General features: G+C 41.4%; 1 long non-coding RNA gene across 1 annotated transcript; it reads right to left on the bottom strand.

The window, feature by feature from the left end:
* Positions 1-450: 450 nt before the first annotated feature.
* LOC133393356 (uncharacterized) lies at positions 451-1,744 on the bottom strand. Its single transcript, XR_009766120.1, has 3 exons — positions 1,461-1,744; positions 791-1,374; positions 451-679 (listed from the first exon to the last, which is right to left on the bottom strand). It is a non-coding gene; the product is annotated as an uncharacterized LOC133393356 (long non-coding RNA).
* Positions 1,745-11,643: the final 9,899 nt, after the last annotated feature.

Raw genomic sequence — 11,643 nt, forward strand, 5'->3', positions numbered from 1 at the left:
ATGTTAAACTCGCAAGTGTAAACAACATTTTTCGTTATGGTGTTTTTTTTTTCGGTCTGCCCGGCTGCGGTCTTACCCGAGGTCAAACGATGTCTGTTTGCGGTTTGGACTTACGAACATCGTGTTTTTCGTATGGACAATTATATGTGGCATGTTCTCGCGTGGGTAAACCTTCCAATCTATACATACTAGCTAAAGACAGATTAACCAAAAATATCGTCCATTCATTAGCGCTTCGAGATTTGCATTAGAGATTCATAGTAGTTATATGTGTGTGACAAGTATGTAATTATTTTCATGTAAATAAATCAATCTACGTAATTCTACACTGTTTTACTGTTCCAAATTATGTTCTTAAACATATTATTTGAGTAATTAACGACAATGACATCAATGAAAACAAATAAAATGAATAAAAAATTAAATGTGAATTTAAACACCTATATTTGCAAAAGTTGACAGTTGACAGCTGACGACAGAGTGTGTTTTCTCACTGTGCTCCGCGTAAATCCGTGAATTATTTTGTCGTTTCGGCCTTATTTTCGTCAAACTGCCGCTTAGCTGTGACTTAAGCTGTCCCTGGTAGTCCTGCCTTCAATCGTTCGTCACAACCATTCCTGACTTTGCTGTATTTCCTGCGTTTGTTCCTGAGTCCTGTGGCATCTATCTGCAACGGCAACTAAAATGGAGGGAGTTTGTTGTGACTGCTCTGTGCCACTTGAATCGCTTGAGTGTGGTATTATGTGCTCGTTCTGTGATGCTGTATATCACTCAGCGTGCACTAAATTACCTTTCACTGTGATCGAAGAGGTAAAACGGACGGCATCTCTTCATTGGAGCTGTGTAGGGTGTTCGAATGCTCTTGGCAACCCACATAGTAAAGCAGTCAAAACAACGGGTATGCAGGTCGGCTTCCAGGCGGCTCTTACTGCCGCTGTCGAGGTGATGAAAGCTGCTTTAGTCCCGCCTGTGATGCACGAAATCCGTGAGGGCTTTGCCAGTTTTGCCGCGGCTCACCAAGCTCCTAGCGAACACTTCAACGTACCGCCCCCAGATGCCCTCCCGAGTGGAAAGCGTAGAAGGTTGTTCCGCGACGTTGTTGCATCCACGGAAGCCATTGTTGTTGACAATGCTCCACTATACCCTGTAAATACAGACACCGACAATACTCACCAAAGAAATCGCCCTTCACTACCACCAATAATAACAGGAACCGATACCACCACCACGTCGATCCCAACCGTGTCACAACTACCAAGAACAAACTATATGTGGCTACATCTATCTAGGTTAGCCAAAACCGTAACTGTTGACCAGGTAGTGTCGATGGTAAAATCACAGTTGGACACCACGGACGTCATCGCTTTTAGTTTGCTGAAAGCGGGAACAACCATTAGCTCAGTTAGTTCACTAACTTTTAAGGTTAGAATTATCGCTGCTCTTCGAGATAAAGCACTTACCGCAGGATCTTGGCCGGTCGGGCTCGGTGTGCGTGAGTTTATCTCACTCCCGCAAAGGCCGTCTCACCATCGTCCTGATCTTACCAACACAAACACACCTATACCTGTTCGACATAGCCCGATGCACCCTGTACAAGTATCACCCGATATGAATTGTACCTTAATATCGCCTGCTCCACCAAAAACAACTACAGCCACACCAAACACCGTTAAAATGCACCAAACTACTATTCAACACTTTTTTCTTAAGTAATAATCACACAACTGTTTCCTCAAAAGGCACTGTGCCATTGAATCTGACTAGTCATTTGTTTACACGAAATAACAACACTCTCACCGATGACCTTGCACCAACTTACACACGCATACCACTCAATGTCCGTTCCACGTCTATAACTGTATACTATCAGAATGTGCGAGGTTTACGATCCAAAGCTGATGAGTTCCGTTTAACTGTGTTAGAAGCGGACTATGATGTTGTGGTACTCACTGAGACTTGGCTCGATCCCAGCCTTCCCACAGCTCTCCTATTTGGCGATGCGCACTGTGTCTATCGTTGCGATAGAAATGCCGCAAACAGCTCTCTATCTCGAGGCGGTGGAGTACTAATTGCGGTGAGTTCCGCTCTCCGCTCTCATGCGCTTCCAGTGCTTGCGCAAACACTTGAAATCGCTTGCATCTGCATTCAGCTCCCGACGTACCGATTATTCATTGCTGCTGCCTACCTTCCTCCCAACCATAGCACGGACGAAGGAAAAATAAATGCATTACTGGACACCGTCAACAGCATTTGCGACACACTAGGTCCAAACGACAGATTCGTGCTCGTGGGAGACTTTAACCAACCCGCTCTTTCCTGGTCGCCTGCGCAATCGAATCATGAAACCCCTTTTGTGTTTTTTGAACCTCATACTAGTTCAGTTCGTAGCGCCCAATTCGTCGATGGACTGCACCAGAATGCGCTTTACCAACTTAATAACAACACTAACTCTATGGGGCGCATCTTAGACCTTGCATACGGGAATTGGTCAAGTGCAGCAACTTCTTCGCTCATACGCGTCAGCGAGCACCCGCTGCTGCCAATAGACTGCTATCACCCACCGCTCGAATTTGATTTGGAAATCACAGCATCGTCTATGAATCACGCTACCACTGTTACGGAAATAAAGCTCAATTACGCACGTGCTGACCTTACTAAACTCAAGAGACTGATCTGCTCCTTCAACCAATCCTTTGAATGCTCAAACTATACATCCATTGACCATGCCACGAACGATTTCTCAGAGTTTATGCGGGCCGCATTGCGTGAATGTGCTCCTATTAAAAAGCCCCATCGCGGACCGCCGTGGGGTGACCGCACATTACATGCCCTAAAAAAAGCAAAGCGAGCCGCTTATGACAATTTACGCGCTAATCGATCCACACCGTGTCGGCTTTACTACAATGGTGCTCATGCACTTTATCGACGTTATAATAGAGTCTGCTATCGTCGATATATACGCCAGACTGAACGAAGCTTGCGAAAGTACCCTCGCCGCTTTTGGAGCTTTGCCGACAACATGCGCAAGTCAACTGGCCTCCCCGGGACTATTCGGTATAAGGATAATTGTGCACACTCGCCATTAGATATTTGTGAACTGTTCGCCACGCGTTTCGAGGATAGCTTTATCTCTAACATCACACCTCCGGAGGCTGTTGCTTCCGCGCTCGTGAACACTCCGGCAGATGCAATTCATGTCACGCTACCTATCGTCACCGAGACCCTGGTTACCCAAAAAATCGAGCGTCTAAAGTCGTCATACTCCGAGGGGCCAGATGGTATCCCAGCGACAATTCTCAAGCGTTGTGCCGTATCGGTAGCTCCTGTTTTAACTAAGATTTTTAACGAATCTCTGCGCACAGGAACCTTTCCATCACTGTGGAAGGTCTCTTGGCTAACACCCATCCACAAAAAGGGCAGCAAAAACGAAGCAGTGAACTATCGAGGTATTACCTCTTTAGCTGCCTGCGCCAAAGTGTTCGAGCTAATCATCTATGAACCATTAATGGCATCTGCCGGCAAATACATCAGCACTAACCAACATGGATTCATGCCTAAGAGATCAACTACGACAAATCTGATGCAATTCGTTAGCGGCTGTTATAAGTCCATTGATGATGGTATGCAGGTTGATGCCATTTACACGGACATTAAGGCGGCTTTTGACAGTGTGTCCCACAACATTCTTCTGGCAAAACTTGATAGAATTGGATTATCACCACCCCTGGTAAAGTGGATGAAATCGTATTTATGTGGTCGTTCATATGCAGTTAGAATGGGCTCCCACCAATCTAGATCTATCGGTGCCTCTTCCGGCGTACCCCAGGGCAGCAACCTGGGGCCTCTGTTGTTTCTGCTCTACATAAGCGACTTGTGCACGGCACTCCCGGATAACAGTTGCCTACTCTACGCAGATGATGCTAAAATCTATCGTGAAATCCGTGAGCCCGAGGACCATCTTCAACTTCAAGCCACTTTGACTGAATTTGTCTCCTGGTGCAAGCGTAATGCACTAAGCGTCTGTATCGATAAATGCGCCATAATCTCATTCAGCCGTTCAAGAGCTCCAGCGCTGTTTAATTATACGCTTGATGGTCAGAACCTCGAAAGAGTGAACTGTGTAAAGGATCTAGGAGTCCTCCTAGATGCTAAACTCTCCTTCGAAGAACAGATAGACCAAGTAGTCGCTAGTGGCAATCGTCTACTTGGCTTGGTCATAAACATGACGCGCGAGCTTCGTGATCCTATGTGTTTCAAGACACTGTACTGCGCACTTATCAGACCACTGCTGGAATATGCTAGCATTGTTTGGTGGCCAGCATCTACTCGGGCACTTGCGCGGCTAGAGTCCATTCAACGGAAGGCAACGCGCTTCGCCCTCCGTGATTGGCCGCGTCGTCTCGACTACAGAACTAGGTGTCTGCTGCTTGGAATCCCGCCTCTCGCCGAACGTGTTGAGCACACCAGACTAGCATTTATCACGGGAATCTTAAACGGAACCATCGACTTTCCCGAGCTGCTTTCAAGGATTCACCTCTATGTTCCTGCCAGAATACTCCGTCGCCGACCAATGCTGGCAGTCGCTGAAACCCGAACAACATTTGGCTCTCGCAACCCCCTTCTTTGTATGTGCCGTCTATTAAATTCAGCTAACGATATTTATGAGCCTGGAATGACGATAACGGAACTGACTTCACTTTTAAGTGTTCGGAATGCGTTCAACAATAACAATATATAAATGTTCTGTTCGTTATCTAATGTAATGTATTGTAAACAAATTTTGACTCGAGAGGGCTTCATAGTCCATCGATTAATAAACTAAACTAAACTAAACTAAACTTAACGGACTGGCAGACGAAGGCGCGAGACCGTGAGCGGTTACGGACACTCCTGAGGCAGGCCAAGACCGCAAAGCGGTTATAGTGCCGGATAAGTAATTTGCAACTTCAAATACTTAATCGGCAACTAATAAAATGTGGGGTAAAACTAGGTTTACCGGGCCAGCTAGTATTTAATAATAATTACAACATTGACCTTCAAAGTATCTTTTATTAGAGACTATTAAAACAAAATTCACATTTTAAATTCGTTGAAATAAATCATTTTTTATCCGTGAACATATTTTCAACAAACCTCCTACACTATCACGATGTCACTTTTCCATGCGGTATGAAAGTTAATTTTGCCTACTTAATCTGCCTTGTTATAAATTCATTGATTTATTGCAGAAATAGCAGAAGAAATAATCGCAAAGGACGGCTTTTGTTGAAACTCAATGACTCCTGATTTCAAAATATTTAAATTATTTGTTGGCAAGCAATACGACTTTGCCGTTAACATATAAAGATAAAATCAATAAAGTTCAAAGAGTTTTTGTGATGTTTTTTTGTAAACAATCGATAAACTTTTATAAGCTCCTTTTTATTTGAACAACAAGAAGGCAAGGTACAACATAAGGTGTTGTGTGTGTTTTAATTATAAACAAAAACAAAAAAGTTTTATAGGTGTTCAACATGGGAATGTATTTCACTTTTTTAGTTTTGCATGTTTAATTACTATTATTTGTAACTGAGAAATGATACACAATATCATCTTTTTGACAGTATCAGAAAACATGATTAATAAAAAATAGAATATAATAAATTTGCTGCTATTTCGTTCCAAACCGAATGTTCGGTACACATAGACGTGAGATACCAGGCGTCTCCATCGAATGAACGTATCGCTTTATACACATGCTACGTAGATACGAATATTCACGCACGGCTAGCAAAAAAATAATAATAGCATATTTAGAAATTTCTTCTTCTAAAAAATGTTATAATTATTATTTTTTAATTCAGCAGGAAACATTGACTTTAAATAAAATCATAAACAACTAAAGGAACCTTTAATTAAAGCAAACTAAACCTCAAATTTCACAATACATACTATTGTTTTGGTGCTTGAAACAGAGCTTTATTTTTGTGTCATGTACCTGATAATTTTTAGTGAGTGACAGAAGGTGTCTTAACATATCCCACCAAAATGATCTGCAGACAGTTTTTTTTTTTTTTTTTCAAAACAAACACACCCGAAACACCTCCGATCTAATAAATATTATTTTTTTCTGAGCCTAATCTAGCTGCAAGTAGCTGGTGGAGGTGCGTTGGTGTTATTGATAATTCCCAGCCGTGTGAGCAAATTAATTTTGGTTTTACATCAATGGCATTTATGGAGAGATGCCTCGTAGTACTCGTTTCGCATAGTAAGCTAATTTTATTATATCGAGCGTTTCATTAAGACTTCAAGCAGCTCCTTCCACCATTGGATTGGATTCTTATTAAAAAACGCAAATCGTGATACTGTTTGTCGCATATCGTGTGGCTTAAGAAAAAAAAAGGAGAACGTTGAATCAAGTTAACGATGGAACAATAATAGAAGATTCTGGAAAACGACCAATACAATTAATAGAAGTAACGTTTATCGATATTGTCGACTTGGTTGCATAACGCCTCAAGTTAGAACAGGGTTTCTTCTGCGCAATACATGCTCGTGCATGTTCAATAGAACAAGATCGGTACAGCCTTCAACTAAGCAGAAAACAGCTTTGAATTTAATGGGTTTTCGTGATGTCACTTCATCTTTAAACTTCATGTACACTTCATTCATCACTGATTCTTACCCGGTAACATACGGTAAACCTATAGAAACCGTAGATGAGAAAACGTTTTAAGATGGTAGGGAAAGGTAGGTAACCACACACACGTTAAGTAAAATGGTTCAAATTTAGGGATACATATATAAATAAAGCGACCATATAAATTGAATCATCATCATAAACTCTTATTTAATAAAAAAAAAATGTTTTGAATTTTTTAACGTGTTTTCTATGCAGTTTTGAAAAGTTCTGGTAAGACGGACACTTGATATAAGAAAGATGGATACCATGAAGGGTACTATGGAAACCTTTAGAAAGTGTCAAAATTTAAAGATGTTTACAGTATTTTAAAAATCCTGTTGCTTTCCTAGTTCTGGAACGTACATAAACCAATTATTGGCCAATTCCAACGATGATTTATTCATCCGTGAATTTATCAATTGTTAGCCGCTTCTAACACCTCTTAGAATGCAGAATCAGAAGCATTACTGAAATATCGGGCATAGCTGATGTAGCTCCTGCATGCAGAACAACAGTCTAAATCTTTACTTTAAGAAATTATTCCAAGGAAAGTTTTTAACCCCAGCATGTTTGGGGGACTAGTTCATCAGTGAAGTCATTTTTCCAGCATGTCGTAGAACTCACCCAGTTTTATTAAATCATAGAATCTTTCATCTATTTCTGAACAATATCATATGCCATGCCACTTTTTTGTTGATTTATGATTCCCAGTCGTGGTTTCGCGAATCGCCACATTCGCATCGAGCGAGTAATAGCATAACGAATGGCTGCTAATTTAACAGATGATTCGTTTCTCGCATAGTTCCATGCTTCTTCTAGTTGCCGAATGGTTTATATTTTCGAAATATATTAATTTATCGCCAATCGATATAAGTAGTAAAATAAATCAACAAATTCGGTGTCTATCTTTCCTTACGACAGAGTGCCCGTCTCACGTTGGTTTTACGATGCGTAAACCACCAGAAAACAAGATTTTTTATTGCTTTCATTCTCGTTCTTTCACTAGTAACAATCACAGCAATTCATTTATGTAAAAATATATTTGAAAATACAAACAATTAAAGCTATAAGGTTTACGATCCACAGCTATCAAAATGTGTTATTTTGATTCCAGTTTTGATGCTGGATTGTCGAATTATTCGAAAATTACTTTTATCATGTATTTTTCAGAAATGTCAATCTAACCCGCAGTGTCCGTCTTTACCTACCTTCCCCTATACTTGAAGGGATGGAGAAGCTCACGGGATGAAACATCGGTTACCCTTTAGGGAACCGTGCCTTGGCTCATTTCTGTATCATATTATCTGCTCAATTGAAATACAAGAAGCCACGAGCAGTGACGAGTTTCTTATCTTAAACTACCATTTGTCTTGAGACATAAAGTTTCTTTTGGGTCCGTGTACATTGCATAATTTTATATTTCCATCGAAATGACTTTAGATATATCATCAACTTCCGCACGGGTGCGCGGGAGATCGCGGAAATCAACGATACCTCACACGAATGACCAAAGTCCTCATTCGCTCTCTTCAAATGCCATGATGACATGACAAATTTTACGTTTAACGTTTTGCGTTGTCTTCTCCGATTTTTTTCTGTATTTTTATAAAGACTTTGAGTCAATTGGCCTCATACGCCGCTTTATCCTCCCCGATGGTGTGATCGTTTCGTGAAGTAATAAAAAATTGTTTACGACATCCTGGAAGAGGCATGTATCGCCCTGCTGCTATATGGTATACACATTCACCAACCAGATGGTATACACATTCACCTAGTGTGATCTGGTCTGGCGGTAGTCAGCTTTGTCGAAATTGAATCTCCAAACCGCATGTCGTTTGATGGAATTATGTCGGATTTGCGATCTAATACATATGAGATGTGCATTGAGGTGGTGCTAAAGCAATGGCTTATACCTCCCGACGAAAGGTATTGATCTGATCTTTGTAATCTGGCCTTGGCCGTGAGGTTGTGTGAAGGTAATCCCCGCCGTTATCCCGTGAGCGCACCTAGAAATCCTCATCATTTCCGTCTTGTCTAATGACTTTACGGAACTTAGCAATACATACATAAGCGAAATGATGTAAAGATGATCACCGTTCACAACACTGCTCAAAATACTCGCTATTCGCTGCTGCCTTCTAATTGCACGCATCATTATTGACAGCTGGAGTGCAGAGGAAATGAGAACATAAACATTGGCAGCCAGAAAACCTTCGCAAAAGGCAGCGCTACTTCCGTCACGTAGCGGGGCTTTCTATTATCAGCCATCAGCGACCAGAAGCCCTTAAAAATCCCCAACCGAAAGCTAAGCGGACAATCTGCCATACCGAGGCAAACTGTGAAGCAAGAAAATAATTTTAAGGGAAGGATGATTAATTTAATTTTCTCTATTTTACCCACCAGCCTTCTTGCAAACTCATCGTACGCAGACAGGAATGTTGAAACAGTTTATTGGGAGGTTATTGTGCCCGAACAACGGTTTTAAAGATTACGCGTGGTGAAAGATGACAGGAAATGATCATTTAACGACTCTTTTAACACAGCAACCACTAGGATGGGCTGGTATTGCATCCGATCCAGAGGCTGAGAGCGAACGAGCTGTAATGAGGTGGTTGCTCAAGATAATGCGGTTTAAAACATTTCCCAACTAACCAGATTCTGGGATCGTTTCGGATGGATTAGCGATAATCTGATGGCAAATGGCGTTTGTCAAACAGCAAACGACATTCAGTTCTCTGCTCATTTTAACCAATTAGAAGCTTTCGGGCGGCAAAAGCTTTTTAGCATGAAACAAACCGTAAAACTCGCCATAGGACCCGTTTTCCCGTTGTCCGCTGCTTCCAAACATTAGTTTGACGTCGAAACAACCGTGCCTGTCCGATTTGCAGCTCCTTAAAAGGCTGTTATAGCCCGTCTCAGCCACTTCTTCGCTAGAACTTCAAAAAATAGGGACCAGATTTGTTAGCAGTTTTTGCTTTCTTGAATACACACACAAATCGCACTCCAACAGGTGCACACTCCTTTTCTTAGTATATGACGCTCTCAACAAGACCGTTGGGCCGATTTTTGCTTGAACCAAACTCCTAACGAAAGCAATCAATTTATCGAGTCGTTTGGACTTTGAATGCTGAGTACCAAAGACTTTGTGTTATTTTTTGTTTTGTTTGTTTTCCCCCGATGCTTTTCTTTTCTGTTTCGTTCTCTTCCCACCAAACGCTTGGGAAATAAAAAAAAACAGCTTCGACTGTCCGGGCTGTGTAGCTGAAGTTGCAATCAGCATTTCCGGCAGTGCGCTTTCGTCCCGTGCGGCAACGGAACTAATTCGATTATCGGGACGAAAATCAAGGTTTTTTCCTAGAGATGAATGCAAAATCCAATTTAAACGCTGTTATTTCCTCATTGTAGACGCCCGGCAAAGTGTCGAAGCAACTACGAGAGCAAGGTGATGCTTCGCAGTTGGCAAAGAGTTTTAGGTTGCGGGGGACACGATTATCGAGTGCGAAGCAAATCAGGGCATCCGGCGTAGTTTCCGTTCATTATCGATTTGGAAATACTAATCAAGTGCCCATGTGCTACTGATTGATTGCTCGGTTAGAGGTTTTAGGGTCTTGGAGCCAGGGGCAGCAGTATCGAGGGCTTACGCTGATCATTACGAAATTTGGTTTTGATGAATTGTGTCTTTTTGTCTATTTTCCGTTTCAGGTAAGCGATGATGCAGATGCTGTCAAGACCGCCAACTTCAGAAGGAAATGACATTCTCTTGTACAACGACAATCGTAGCCATGTCGGAGGGAGCTATAAAAGACGGGCGTGTCAGGTAAAAGCGTCAATAAAATGTTTGAACGCAGATGATTGCATCCAATTTGAATAAGTTTTTGCATTACAATTTGATTCACGTGATTCTAAATCATTCCTCGAAAAGGCTTTTAAAGAAAAAACACTTACAAATAGAAGACTTCCTTTGAATCCATAGATCGACCATACTAGGCAGTTGCATGTTTACAGGAATTTTCAGAATGAGGTGATAATTTAAAGCCTTTTGCATAACGCAATATGTGTCATGCAGCATTGTTTGTTTTCTTTCTGACTTGGTTTTATTTCTAGTACAGCGAAGGACACAGGCAGCTTCACTAGAATGGAAGTCAGCTGGCCAGCAAAAGTTGGTCATCATACTTCACGGTCATTACGTACCGGGTGTGTTGATGCAGTGCACCAGTACTCGGTGCGGTATGAAATTTGGTTTCAAAAAATCGTGACACTGCCTAATCTTATCACTGGGTACCATCGCCACTTGACTCTTCAATGAGCGGAGTGACACGATTGTTGATATCTAAACCACTGACAAAGACTCCAATGAAGAACAGTTGAAGCCTAGATTGTGCTATTGGTGAGAAGTTGATGTGGTTTTGCATTTCCATCCTATAAGGCGTTTTGGATACGAAGTTGTTGGGGTTTTGAGAACGATAAGCTTTGGTTTCGACTGGACTCGCTACGATAAAGCGATAGTGTGGCTGTGGAACGGCATCAAAAGTAAACCAGAAATAAATTCATCTTGTCCATCAACGGTAGTAAGAACGGAGAATGGGACAAAAGAAATATAAGAAAGGACAAGTTTGAAATCCACAAATTAGCTCTATATCTATACTCTTCTCTTTATTTGAGCAAGTGAGAAAAATCAACTATTCGGCCGTTTTTACCACTAGCTCCAATGACTTCAACTACAGTATAGCAGAATGACGGCACAATGGTAATTTGTACAAAAACTTTTAAAACAATTGTTTTTGTACAAATTCGTTTTTTTACATGACGTTTATTCTTGAAAAAAATATCACTCAGGCACCTTGCAGGATACTTAGAGCTAAAGCTATTCTACAAATCGAATCAAGATCCACATATTTTGGAGCCAACGACCCTCTGTTATAAATGGCCAACATTTAAAACTTGTTAGGAAACAATGTAGATTTTATAGCTAGCTTACGAAG

The sequence above is a fragment of the Anopheles gambiae genome, chromosome 3 (assembly GCF_943734735.2).
Source record: "Anopheles gambiae chromosome 3, idAnoGambNW_F1_1, whole genome shotgun sequence".
Lineage (NCBI taxonomy): Eukaryota > Metazoa > Arthropoda > Insecta > Diptera > Culicidae > Anopheles > Anopheles gambiae.